Raw genomic sequence first — 14,857 nt, 5'->3', positions numbered from 1 at the left:
AAAGGATGATAGTTCATCTCTTAGACTATGTGCACTATATGCAGATAACAATGGCTGATTTTTTTCCCACTTATTGAAAAACACACTGCAGATACTATATATAAAAGAGAGAAATGCATTTCAACCCCAAACCCACAGACTAGCAAATGTACAGCCCCGAACTCTAATACGGGTTAGAACACAAACCTCAACTCTCAAATCCATTTTAACTATCTCAGTCACTTGGTCTAAAGGTGGTTTTGGCATACGTGGCAGATATTTAACCGAATTGACCAGGTCCAGATAGCCACATCAGTGTGCCAGGTCAGGACCCACTTTTGGGTCAAATTTTGATCGAAAATTTAAAGTATCCAGAAAAAATAAAAAAATCTGTAAAAAAAACCATGCTAACCAATCAAGGAAAGTTTCACATTTTTTTGACAAACAAATTAAAAAATGCAGTAGAAATTCAATTTCAGCCCCTTTTTGTCTAATTTGACCAAAATTTCAAAGTGTCCAGAAAAGATTGAGGAAATCATGTAAAATCAACACTACCATGGAGACCCTAAGGGGGATCTTTTCACACTTGGAGGGGGAAAAGGAGATGAACAACAAGAACACAAAGGGGAAATCACTCCAACAATACCCAATTACACATCCACTAGAATAACACCACAAGATTCACAAGCCACAAACACAATCAAAGGAAAGGTACAATGGCAAAGTTCTTCTCACTCCTAGGAGATGAGGTCTTGAAGATAGTCTTCTCCTTATGGAGGTCTTGAAATCCACAAGGATTCTTCCCTAAGGGGTCTTGATCCACAAGAGGGAAGGTAGAAGGTGCGAAGCTCACAAATATCTCATCTAATACTTTGCTAACCCTAAACATGGTCCTAGGTACAAATTATATAGCCTTGGGGATGAAGGGGATGAAGAGGAGGCCGAAGAAGCGATCTCAGCCGGCCATCCTGGGAGGCCCGTGCGTACGGGGTAAGTTGGGTTCGTGTGCACGGGGGTCCCGTGGGCACGGTACACGCCCGTGCGCACGGGGTGCCCCAGCACCAACTCAGTGGGTAGTCCGTGCGCACGGGGTTTCGGGTGCCCGTGCGCACGGGGTCACCTAGGACTTCCAGTGTTGCTGCTGTTGCCCTCCGTCTTGGTTCACGATGCCTTGGGGTGGTCCTCCTTCTCCTTGGTGATGCTCCTGAGCTTCTTGGCGATGTCCCTCTTCATACCTAAGGAGGCATAGCATATTTTGGTGAGGTAGTAACCATGTTCCATTCGTATCCGTATGCAAGTCAAGTAGGAAGGAGTTCACCTCGGTTTCCAAAGCACGTGCTCTCGCTCTTGTCATGGGTCCACGTGGGGTTTGATGTGTCGGTGTAGAGTCCATGGGGATGACGGAAGGATGCTCCGCATCATCTCTCCCCCCTTGGGAAAGATCCGGCCTCGGATCGAAAGTTTCATCACCATGGTATGGCGAGAGGTCTTTGACGTTGAAGATGTTGCTCACGTTGTACTTGTCTCTTGGGAGTTCAATCTTGTAAGCATTGTTGTTGTAGCGTGCTAGCACCTTGAATGGTCCATCCGCTCGAGGTAGAAGTTTTGACTTGCGTCCGTTGGGGAAGCGGTCCTTGCGAAGGTGTAGCCACACGAGATCTCCAATCTTGAATATCATGGTTTTCTTGTTGATGTTGAGCTTGGTCGCGAGTCGTTGTACTTGGCGCTCGATTGTGTGCCTTGTATCTTCATGCATCTTCTTGATGTAGCTTGCTCGTGCACTCGCGTCCATGTTGGTGCATTCTTGTAGTGGAAGAGGTAGAATGTCCAATGGGGACAACGGGTTGAAGCCGTAGACGACCTCGAAGGGGGACTTGCCAGTAGTCGAATGTCTTGCACGGTTGTAGGCATACTCGGCGATGGGTAGGCACTCCTCCCAATCCTTGATGTTCCTCTTGATCAACACGCGAAGTAGAGTCGAGAGTGTACGGTTCGTCACCTCCGTTTGGTCGTCGGATTGAGGATGGTATGACGAAGAGAACAAGAGCTTGATTCTGAGCTTGGCGCATAGCGTCTTCGAAAAGTAACTCAAGAACTTGACATCTGGTCCGAGACGATTGTCTTTGGTACTCCATGGAGTCGCAAGATTTCCCTACAAAAGAGATTTGCAACATGTGAAGCATCGTCTATCTTGTTGCATGGAATGAAATGTGCCATCTTAGAAAATCGGTCCACAACAACAAACACGGAATCCTTTCCATTTTGAGTTCTAGGAAAACCAAGTACAAAATCCATGCTAATGTCTTCCCAATGTTGATAAGGAATAGGAAGGGGCATGTAAAGACCATGGGATTGAGCTTTAGACTTAGCTTTGCGACATGTAGAGCATCGGTTTGTGAAGCGTGAGACGTCGCGGAACATCTTGGGACAAAAGTAGTTCTTGGAGAGCATGGCGAATGTCTTGTCGCGTCCAAAGTGTCCCATGCGTCCGCCTCCATGAGCCTCTTGCAAAAGGATCAAACGAAGAGAAGACTCGGGAATGCAAAGTTTGTTAGCTCTCATAAGATAATCATCCTTGATGTAATATCGTTCCCAAGATGTATGCGTCAAACACTTGGCATAAGGAATAACAAAGGTAGGATCATGCGCATACAAGTCTTTTATGTGCTCAAAGCCAATAACATTCAACTCAAGTTTAGTGACGAGCGTGCATATGCGGGAAAGGGCATCCGCCACTACATTTTCCTTACCCTTAATGTACTTGATCACATAGGGGAAATATTCAATAAATTCACTCCATTTGACATGACGCTTGTCCAACTTAGTTTGACCTTTCAAGTACTTAAGCGTTTCATGATCGGTATGGATGACAAACTCATGAGGTCTAAGATAATGTTCCCAAACATGCAACACACGTACTAAAGCATACAATTCTTTGTCATAGATGGGATAGTTAAGTTGAGCACCGGGAAGTTTTTCACTAAAGTATGCAATAGCTCGTTTTTCTTGCATCAAAACTCCACCAATTCCGGTACCACTTGCATCGCAATGAACCTCAAAAGTTTTGTCAAAGTTGGTAAAGCAAGAATCGGAGCATGAGTAAGCAAAGATTTGAGCTCATCAAAAGTGGTAGATTGCAAAGGTCCCCAAACAAAAGGAGCATTTTTCTTACTCAAGGCATGCAAAGGAGCAACAATAGTGCTAAAATCTTTCACAAAGCGACGATAGAAACCCGCAAGGCCAAAAAGGTACGCACTTGTTGCAAATTGGTGGGTTGGAGCCAAGTTTTAATTGCCTCAATTTTAGATTCATCAACATGGACACCCTTGGAAGAAACAACGAAACCCAAGAAAACAAGCTTGTCAACACCAAACGTGCACTTTTTTATGTTGGCATAAAGACGTTCCTTGCGAAGAGTTTGCAAAACAGCCCTAACATGATTTAAATGCTCTTTCATGGATTTGCTAAAAACAAGAATGTCATCAAAGTAAACCACAACAAACACTCCAATGTAAGGACGGAGCACAAAATGCATAAGTCGCATGAAAGTACCGGGAGCTTTCGATAAACCCATAGGCATAATGAACCACTCGTACAAGCCAAATTTGGCTTTGAAAGCGGTTTTCCATTCATCACCTTCTTGTATGCGGATTTGATAATAACCACTTTTAAGATCAATTTTTGAGAAAATGGTGGCATCGCTAAGTTCGTCAAGCATATCATCTAGGAGAGGAATGGGATGCCTATAACGAACGGTAATAGCATTGATAGGTGTAAAATCCGAGCACATGCGAAAACTACCATCTTGCTTGGGCACAAGTATAACCGGAACGGCACAAGGGCTTAAGCTTTCATGTACATGTCCGTTGTCGATGAGTTGTTGTACTTGCCGTTGGATCTCCTTAGTTTCTTCGGGGTTGACGCGGTATGGAGCTTTGTTAGGTAGATGTGCTCCGGGGATGAGGTCGATTCGGTGCTCAATGCCTCGTAGTGGAGGTAGACCCGGAGGTAGCTCATCGGGGAAAACATCTTGGAATTCCTGTAAAATAGAAGACAACACTAAAGGTAGATCATGAGAGGTGTTAGTTTTTGGTTCGCCGTCCTTGCACACAAGGACAAAGTGCATAATACTTGATGGGTTCTCACACACTTCTCTCATCTCACTTTTGGTGGCAAATAGGACGAAGTTTTTCTTGTTGCTCATCGTGGAGGCACTCGGTTTTGGCTTGTGGCTCTCACTCTCTTTTTGGTGGATCACTCTCTCGCTCTTTTCTCCATGATGGTTGGCTTGCTTGTCGGCGATCACTTGACTAGGAGACATAGGTTGTAGCACATATTCCTTCCCTTTCATCTTGAAGCTATAGTGATTGGTACGCCCATTGTGGATGACGCCGCGGTCAAATTGCCATGGTCGACCAAGAAGGAGGTGGCAAACGGACATCGGGACGACATCACACTCTAAAGTGTCTTCATATGCTCCAATTTTGAAGGAAACCTTGACCGTGTGCTCAACTTTTATGGTGCCGGAATCGCTTAGCCATTGGACCTTGTATGGATGTGGGTGCTTCATCTTGACCAATTGGAGCTTGGAGCATAGTTCTTCACTTGCCAAGTTGTGACAACTACCTCCATCGATGATGACCTTGACGGACCTTCCATTGATGTCAGCCTTTGTGTGAAAGATGTGGCATCTTTGGTCTTCGTCTTGTTGATGTTGAATAGTCAAGACTTTGAAGACAACGAGAGCGGGGCTCGAATCCTCATCACAAAAGACTTGATCATCTTCATCTTCGTTCATGCGCCGATGCATGGCCACTTGCTCAAGGGCTTCCATTTCCTCTTCACTCATGGAGTAATAGGTTCCATCGTTGTTGAGGATCATGGTGCGCTTGTTTGTACATTGAAAGGACTTGTGGCCTCGGCCACCGCAAGTGAAACACTTGAAGGAGCTTGTCTTGACGGTCTCATCGGTTGGAGTAGATGATGAAGCGCGCGGCTTGAAGTTGCTTGTAGTAGGAGGAGGACGACTTGGGGTTGTCGAAGTTTTCTTGTAACTCGACTTGTCGTCGTTGCTTGTAGATGGCTTGGTCGAGGTAGAAGGTAGAGTCGTTGAAGCTTGGGTGTTGGAGAAGCCGTAGGTCTTGGATGAGTACTTGGCGTACTTGAAGTCATCTTGCACTTGACGTTCCGCTTTGGTAGCTTGATGCACGAGCTCAATGAGGTTGGAGTAGGGTTGGAAGTCGGCAATCTTCTTGATGGGATGATTGAGACCATTCAAGAAGCGTGCCATAGTTTGCTCATCATCTTCCGTGACATTGGCTCGTATCATGGCAATCTCCATTTCCTTGTAGTATTCTTCAACACTCTTTGGTCCTTGCTTGAGTAGTTGGAGCTTCTTGAAGAGATCGCGGTTGTAGTAGGTGGGCACAAAACGTGCTCGCATGACATCTTTCATTTGAGCCCAAGTGGTGATTGGTGGTTCACCTCTTGCTTCTCGGCGCTCAAGGACTTGTTCCCACCATATGAGCACATAGTCTTGGAACTCAAGTGATGCCATAGCGATCTTCTTCTCTTCCTCATAGTTGTGCAAACGAAAGATTTTGTCAACCTTCAATGCCCATGATAGGTACTCTTCGGGATCATTGCTTCCATTGAACTTGGGCATGGTGAACTTTAGCTTGCCATAGCGTTGCTCTTCATTGTGTTGTGGTCGAGAGTGATGATGACGCCCTTGACATGGAGGATAATCAACCTCATGTTGCTCTTGCCGTGGACGGTGTCCATAGTCATCTTGCTCTTGTTGAACTTGAGGTTGTGGAGGAGCTTGTCGAGCTTGTGGAGGAGGTACTTGACGATGCCCTCATGGTTGGTTGTTTCGCTCTTGAATATCTTCGCGAAGGGCTTCCTCTTGATTGCGCCTGTCACGGTTGCGGTTGGCAATGGCTCGAATTGATTCTTGAAGGACACTTGCGCCTCAAGAGCTTGTGCTTCATGTTGTTGTTGTTGAAGATGTTGAGCCTCGGCGTCTTGTTCAACGTGATGTTGACATGCTTGTTCTTCCTCTTGGCGACGTTGACATTGTCGTTCTTGAGCTTGTGCGAAAGGATCTTGGTGTGGTTGATGACGAAGTACTTGCTCGTCGACTTGCTCTTGCGGGTGATTGCCATGTAGAGGATTGCGAGATGCATGACGGTCTTGACACATGGCTCGGCGAAGGGTGTTCGATGTTGGTGTACTTGAGCTGGAGAAGGTGTCGTCAGAGTGTGGACTTGAGCGGCTCCGTCTTGAGTATGAAGAAGTGGAAGAACGACGGTTCACCAACAAGGCACGGATCTCATCCATTCTTGCGTCGTTCCCTTGTTTGTGAGCATCGAGCTTGTTGTCGAAGTAGTCTCTTGTACGTTGCTCGGAGAGTCGCAAGTCGGTGGCGAGATGGTCGATGCGATCGCTCATTGCTTGTTGCTCTTGATGTAAAGCTCGTTGTGTGCCAAAGAGGTGTTGCTTGTTGACGTAGGAGGTCATGTCGTCCTCTTGCTCGATGAAGAGAGGATTTGTAGAAGTACTTGGCCTATCCATCATGTTAAAGTGGGGGGTGAGTAGGAAAATAAGAGAACAAAATCAAAGCTACCTTTTCCGAAGATTGTGGATGTAACAAGTACGATCCCACGTGATGCTATAATAGGGGAATTGGTACCGGGTATTGTTGCTCACACCTACAAGTAGATGGCTTATGGAGGAGCTCAGTTAGGAAATGGCACAAATAATTCAAGCAAATGTTAGTCAAGATGTTTATAAAGTTGAGAAGATTCATAAATGGCAAGTAAGACAAATATATCAACCTCCAAAGATAACACGAGGAACACACACACGGAAGATAAATGGGATCCGCACAACCAAGGGGTGAGCTCGAAGATGTGCAACCATGGGAAAAAGCTCTTGTTGTACAGATACTAGAGAGACGCTAGCTCGATTGCACTAAAGGGCTAGATACACTAGTGCACCAACCTAATAGATAAACCTCCCATCTCACTATCCCAAGTATGCTTATGTATGTGATGACCAAGATGATGTATGTATGCTAGGAGGCTCGATGCTATTGCTTATAAGCTCTTTGCTTCTCTTCTCTTTTGCTTAAAAGCTTTTCCTCTTTTTTTTGACTATGCCACGATGCTTGATATACAAGCCACAAAGTGAGGTAAAAAGTAGTATATGCACGGGAGGGACGTAACACTAATGGTGCACTAATGCGTGCCCCGGCAATACTCAACAAGCTAGTCTCGATGTGTAAGCTACGCAAAAGGGCTCGAAGCTATCAAGTTAATGGCAAGGGAGCACAAAGGCGTCGTCAAGGTTACCGTCCTTGCTTACGGTTGTAATGAAGATGATGTTGTCGCAGCCGATGTGTTGTCCGAGTCGATGATTGGTGGCGATGATGATGACGTCGAATCGCGCCTAAGTAGCCGAAACACCTTAGGACACGAGAGAAACCGCGACCCAAACTCAGACAATCACGTGGAATAGTGCGGAAGAACACTAGAGGTGGTGGGGAAACAAAATGAAGCAAAGAAGAAAATGGCCGAAAGTTCCTTGATAGTCGTGCGCACGGGGTAAGTGAGGCCCATGTGCATGGGGTCCCGATGGCCCGTGCGCACGGGGTCCTCTGCGAGCGGACGAACTGCTCCGAAACCGTTTTTATTTCCAAGTTTTTGGTCAAATTCAAAGGATGGAAGGGTGGGTACGATGGAAGGGGGTAGATCCACTTGCCAAACACCAAATTCGTGGATCAAAACAACCAAATCTCACAAGATCAAACAAATTGCAAGAAACTTTTTGGGGCTATTTTTGGTGGGGATTTTCGGATTAGGACGAAAAACAACAAAATCAAGCTAGAAAGTGGAAGGTAAGGACTCCAAGATGTGAATCAACCTTGCTCATGATACCAAGATGTTGTAGGGTGGAGACCCTAAGGGGGATCTTTTCACACTTGGAGGGGGAAAAGGAGATGAACAACAAGAACACAAAGGGGAAATCACTCCAACAATACCCAATTACACATCCACTAGAATAACACCACAAGATCCACAAGTCACAAACACAATCAAAGGAAAGATACAATGTCCAAGTTCTTCTCACTCCTAGGAGATGAGGTCTTGAAGATAGTCTTTGATACGTCTCCAACGTATCTATAATTTTTGATTGGTCCATGCTATTATATTACCTGTTTTGAATGATTATGGGCTTTATTATACACTTTTATATTACTTTTGGGACTAACCTATTAACCGGAGGCCCAACCCATATTGCTGTTTTATTGCCTGTTTTAGTATTTCGAAGAAAAGGAATATCAAACGGAGTCCAAACGGAATGAAACCTTCGACAACGTGATTTTTTGGAAGACATCCTAGAGACTTGGAGTTTACGTCAAAAGATACTTGAGGAGCCCAAGAGATAGGCCCCCCCTACTGGGCGCGCCCCCTGTCTCGTGGACCCCTCGAGCACCTCCCAACCGACTTCTTTCGCCTATATATTCCCTCGTACCATAAAAACATCGAAAATCAAGATAGATCGGGAGTTCCGCCGCCGCAAGCCTCTATAGCCACCAAAAACCTCTCGGGAGCCCATTCCGACACCCTATCGGAGGCGGAACCCATCATCGGTGGCCATCTTCATCATCCCAGCGCTATCCATGACGAGGAGGGAGTAGTTCACCCTCGGGGCTGAGGGTATGTACTAGTAGCTATGTGTTTGATCGTGTTCTCGACTTCACACGATCTTGATGTATCGCGAGCTTTGTTATTATAGTTGGATCTTATGATGTTTCTCCCCCTCTACTCTCTTGTGATGAATTGAGTTTCCCCTCTTGAAGTTATCTTATTGGATTGAGTCTTTATAATGAGAACTCTTGATGTATGTCTTGCCGTGTTTATCTGTGGTGACAATGGGATATCACGTGCCTCTTGATGTATGTTTTGGTGACCAACTTGCGGGTTCCTCCCATGAACCTATGCATAGGGGTTGGCACACGTTTTCTTGACTCTCCGGTAGAAACTTTGGGGCACTCTTTGAAGTACTTTGTGTTGGTTGGATGAATCTGAGATTGTGTGATGCATATCATATAATCATGCCCACAGATACTTGAGGTGACAATGGAGTATCTAGGTGACATTAGGGTTTTGGTTGATTTGTGTCTTAAGGTGTTATTCTAGTACGAACTCTTTAATAGATTGATCCGAAAGAATAACTTTGAGGTGGTTTCGTACCCTACCATAATCTCTACGTTTGTTCTCCGCTATTAGTGGCTTTGGAGTGACTCTTTGTTGCATGTTGAGGGCTTGTTATATGATCTATCTATGTTATTATTGTTGAGAGAACTTGCACTAGCAAAAGTATGAACCTTAGGCCTTGTTTCCTATCATTGCAATACTGTTTAGGCTCACTTTTACCACTTGTTACCTTGCTGTTTTTATATTTTCATTTTACAAATACCTTTATCTACCATCCATATTGCACTTGTATCACCATCTCTTCACCGAACTAGTGCACCTATACAATTTACCATTGTATTGGGTGTGTTGGGGACACAAGAGACTTTCTGTTATTTGGTTGCAGGGTTGTTTGAGAGAGACCATCTTCATCCTACGCCTCCCACGGATTGATAAACCTTAGGTCATCCACTTGAAGAAAATTTGCTACTGTCCTACAAACCTATGCACTTGCAGGCCCAACAACGTCTACAAGAAGAAGATTGTGTAGTAGACATCGAGCTCTTTTCTGGCGCCGTTGCCGGGGAGGTGAGTGCTTGAAGGTATATCTTTAGATCTTGCAATCAAATCTTTTTGTTTCTTGTTTTATCACCAGTTTAGTTTATAAAAGAAAACTACAAAAAAATGGAGTTAAGTTTGTCTCTTACGCTTCGTCTTTTTAATATCTTTCGTGAGAATGATGGAAAGGAAAATTGTGCTCAAGTGCTAGAAGAAGAATGCATTAAAATGCTTGGTACTAAATCTTTGAATGATGAGCATGTTTGCAATGTTGTTGGTATGAATTCCTTGAATATCCATGATGCTAATGATATGCAAAGCCACAAGCTTGGGGAAGCTATGTTTGATGAATATGATATTTTTAGTCCCCCAAGTTTTGATGAGAATATTTATTATGATGAAAGCATGCCTCCTATTTATGATGATTATATTGATGAAAGTGGGTTTGGAAGAGTGTCAACTTTAGGAAGTAGTGATCCCACTATTTTGGAGGATGTTGAATCTTATTGTGATGAATATGAAAGTGGATTTGGAAGAGTGTCAACTTTATTTAGTGATGATTCCACTATTTAGGAAGAGGTTCCAATTGATTATGAGAACAAAGTTGCTATCTATGATGATTATTGTGATGACTTGTATGCTATTAAGAATAATGATAACCATGAAACTTGTCATCATGATTTTAGTTTTCAATTGGATTATGCCTCACATGATAGTTATTTTGTTGAGTTTGCTCCCACTACTATTCATGAGAATAAATTTGCTTATGTGGAGAGTAGTAAATTTTCTATGCTTGTAGATCATGAAAAGAATGCTTTAGGTACTGGTTATATTGTTGAATTCATTCATGATGCTACTGAAAATTATTATGAGAGAGGAACATATGCTTGTAGGAATTTCAATACTGTCAAGTTTCCTCTCTATGTGTTGAAAATCTTGAAGCTATGCTTGTTTTACCTTCCTATGCTAGTTGATTATTGTTCCCATAAGTTGTTTTCTCACAAAATCCCTAAGCATAGGAAGTGGTCTAGGATTAAATGTGCTAGTCATATGCTTCATGATGCTCCCGTTATGTTTCAATTCTTATCTTTTATGTGAGCATCATTGTCATCATCATGCCTAGCTAGAAAGGCATTAAAAAAGCACTTGTTGGGAGACAACCCAATATTTATCCTTACTGTTTTTTGTGTGTTCACATGATTATTCTAATGTAGTAATCATGTTTTATAGCTTTTGTTTCAATAAAGTGCCAAGTAAGACCTTTAGGATAGCTTACGGTGATAGTTGTGTTGATCCTACTGAAAATCAGAAACTTTTGCACCAAGTAATTTAGTTTTGTTAATTCACAGAAACGTGCTTATGATCTGACTATTTTTGCTCTGGATTGGTACAGAAATTTCTTAGGACTTCCTAATTTTGTAGGATTTGTGGAGTTCCATAAGTATACGTTCGATACAGATTACTAGAGACTGTTCTGTTTTTAACAGATTCTGTTTTCTATGTGTTGTTTGCTTATTTCGATGCATCTATGGCTAGTAGTAAGTGGTATGAACCATAGATAAGTTGGAGTACAGTAGATATTAAACCTATATGAATTTATAATGAGTTCATTACAGTACCTAAGTGGTGGTTTTATTTTCTTATACTAACGGAGCTTACAAGTTTTGTTTTGAGTTTTGTGTGGTTGAAGTTTTCAAGTTTTGGGTAAGGAGTTGATGAACTATGGAATAAAGAGTGTCAAGAGCCTAAGCTTGGGGATTCCCGAGGCACCCCAAGGTAATATTCAAGGACAACCAAGAGCCTAAGCTTGGGGATACCCCGGATGGCATCCCCTCTTTCGTCTTCGTTCATCGGTAACTTCACTTGGAGCTATATTTTTATTCACCACATGATATGTGTTTTGCTTGGAGCGTCATTTTATTTTGTTAGTATTTGCTTGCTGTTATTTATAATAATGCTTTGCATCTTTAGTTTCAATAAAAAAGTCAAGGATAGCCTTTGCCATGCTTATTTTGCTAGTATATATGTTGCTGTTTGAAAACAGAAAGTTTACCGCTGTTGCAAAAATTCCCTAGAAAAGTCAGAGAATGGTATAATGTTGAAACTTTTTGAATATTGAGCTATGATAAATTTACTGCAGTGGGAATTTTATTTCATAATTTTTGGAGTTAGGGAAGTATTGATACTCTTGCATTCTTTACAAACTGTACTATTTTGGCAGATTGCTGTTATGGTTGCATTGTTTGCATATGTTTGCTTGTTTAATGATTCTATTTGAGGATAGGAGTATTAAATATGAAGAGGCATTTAGTATGAAATGTTGAATAATAATTTAAGTGATTTGTTACAGTAGAAAATGATAAGGTTTTGCATTGGTTTATACTAACCTATCTCACGAGTTCTTGTTGAGTTTGTTGTGGATGAAGCTTTTGATAAAAAGAGAAACCATGATATGAGAGGAAGTAAGGAGACACAAAAGTTCAAGCTTGGGGATGCCCAAGGCACCCCAAGATAATATTTCAAGAAGTCTCAAGCATCTAAGCTTGGGGATGCCTCGGTAGGCATCCCACCTTTCTTCTTCAACAACTATCGGTTAGTATCGGTTGAGCCTAAGTTTTTGCTTCTTCACATGAGTTGTGCTATCCTTGCAATGTCATTTTATTTTGTCTTGCTTGCTGTTTGAATACAATACCAAGATCTAAATTTCCTTAATGTTAGAGAGTCATCACATAGTTGCATAATTACTTAACTACTCATTGATCTTCACTTATATCTTGTTGGAGTAGTTTGTCGTTTGCTCTAGTGCTTCACTTATATCTTTTAGAGAACAACGGTGGTTATATTTTGTAGAAATTAATGAACTCTCATGGTTCACTTATATTATTTTGAGAGTCTTAAACATCATGGTAATTTGAATGAAAACTATCATAGGAAGTGAATTGGATGCTATGATCAATTTGATACTTGATAATTGTTTTGATATATGGAGGTAGTGATATTAAAGTCATGCTAGTTGGGTGATTATGAATTTAAGGAATACTTGTGTTGAAGTTAGCAAGTCCCGTAGCATGCACGTATGGTTAAAGTTGTGTAGCAAATTTAAAACATGAAGTGTACCTGGCTTGTGCATCCTTATGAGTGGCGGTCGGGGACGAGCGATGGTCTTTTCCTACCAATCTATCCCCCTAGGAGCATGCGCGTAGTGCTTGATTTTTGATGACTTCTAAATTTTTGCAATAAGTATACGAGTTCTTTTGACTAATGTTGAGTCCATGGATTATACCACTTTTACCTTTCCACCATTGCTAGCCTCTTCGGTACCGTTCATTGCCCTTTCTCACCTTGAGAGTTGGTGCAAACTTTGCCGGTGCATCCAAACCCCGTGATACGATACGCTCTATCACACATAAACCTCCTTATATCTTCCTCAAAACAGCCACCATACCTACCTATTATGGCATTTCCATAGCCATTGTGAGATATATTGCCATGCAACTTTCCACCGTTCCGTTTATCATCATGACATACTTTACTTTTGTCATATTGCCATTGCATGATCATGTAGTTGACATCGTATTTGTGGCAAATCCACCATGCATAATTTTCATACATGTCACTCTTGATTCATTGCACCATCCCGGTACACCGCCGGAGGCATTCATATAGAGTCATATCTTGTTCTAGTTTCGAGTTGTAATTCATATGTTGTAATCAAGGAAAGTGTGATGATCATCATTATTAGAGCATTGCCCAAAAAGAAAAAATAAGAAGAAAGGCTAAAAGAAAAAAAAGAAAGGCCCAAAAGGAAAAAAAGTAAAAAAATAAAAAAATATAAAAAAATAAAAAGAAAAAAAGGAAAAAAAGAAAAAAAGAGAAAAGAAAAAAATGAGAGAAAAAGAGAGAAAGGCCAATGCTACTATCTCTTTTTCCACACTTGTGCTTCAAAGTAGCACCTTGTTCTTCATGTAGTGAGTCTCATAGGTTGTCTTTTTCATACTAGTGGGAATTTTCATTATAGAACTTGGCTTGTATATTCCTACGATGGGCTTCCTCAAATGCCCTAGGTCTTCGTGAGCAAGCAAGTTGGATGCACACCCACTAGTTTTCTTTTGTTGAGCATTCATTTATAGCTCTAGTGCATCTGTTGCATGGCAATCCCTACTCCTCATGTTGACATCAATTGATGGGCATCTCCATAGCCCGTTGATTATCCTCGTCAATGTGAGACTTTCTCCTTTTTTTGTCTTCTCCACACAATCCCCAATCATTATTCTATTCCACCCATAGTGCTATATCCTTGGCTCACGCTCATGTATTGCGTGAAAGTTGAAAAAGTTTGAGATTATTTAAGTACGAAACAATTGCTTGGCTTGTCATCGGTGGTATAGAAGTTGGGAACATCTTTGTGTGACGAAAATGAAGCATAGCCTAACTATATGATTTTGTAGGGATGAACTTTCTTTTGCCATGTTATTTTGAGAAGACATGATTACTTTGATTAGTATGCTTGAAGTGTTACTATTTCTTTTATCAATATGAACTTTTATTTTGAATCATTTGGATCTGAACATTCATGCCACAATAAAGATAAATTACATTGAGAATCATGCTAGGTAGCATTCCACATCAAAAATTCTGTTTTTATCATTTACCTACTTGAGGACGAGCAGGAATTAAGCTTGGGGATGCTTGATACGTCTCCAACGTATCTATATTTTTGATTGTTCCATGCTATTATGATACCTGTTTTGAATGATTATGGGCTTTATTATACACTTTTATATTACTTTTGGGACTAACCTATTAACCGGAGGGCCAGCCCATATTGCTGTTTTATTGCCTGTTTCAGTATTTCGAAGAAAAGGAATATCAAATGGAGTCCAAACGGAATGAAACCTTCGGCAACGTGATTTTTTGGAAGATTATCATCCTAGAGACTTGGAGTTTACGTCAGAAGATACTCAAGGAGCCCATGAGATAGGGGGCGCCCCCCCTACTGGGCACGCCCCCTATCTCGTGGACCCCTCGAGCACCTCCTGACCGACTTCTTTTGCCTATATATTCCCTCGTACCCTAAAAACATCGAAAATCAAGATAGATCGGGAGTTCCACCGCCG

Source organism: Triticum dicoccoides, chromosome 7B (genome assembly GCF_002162155.2).
Source record: "Triticum dicoccoides isolate Atlit2015 ecotype Zavitan chromosome 7B, WEW_v2.0, whole genome shotgun sequence".
Lineage (NCBI taxonomy): Eukaryota > Viridiplantae > Streptophyta > Magnoliopsida > Poales > Poaceae > Triticum > Triticum dicoccoides.
This window is presented reverse-complemented; position numbering follows the sequence as displayed.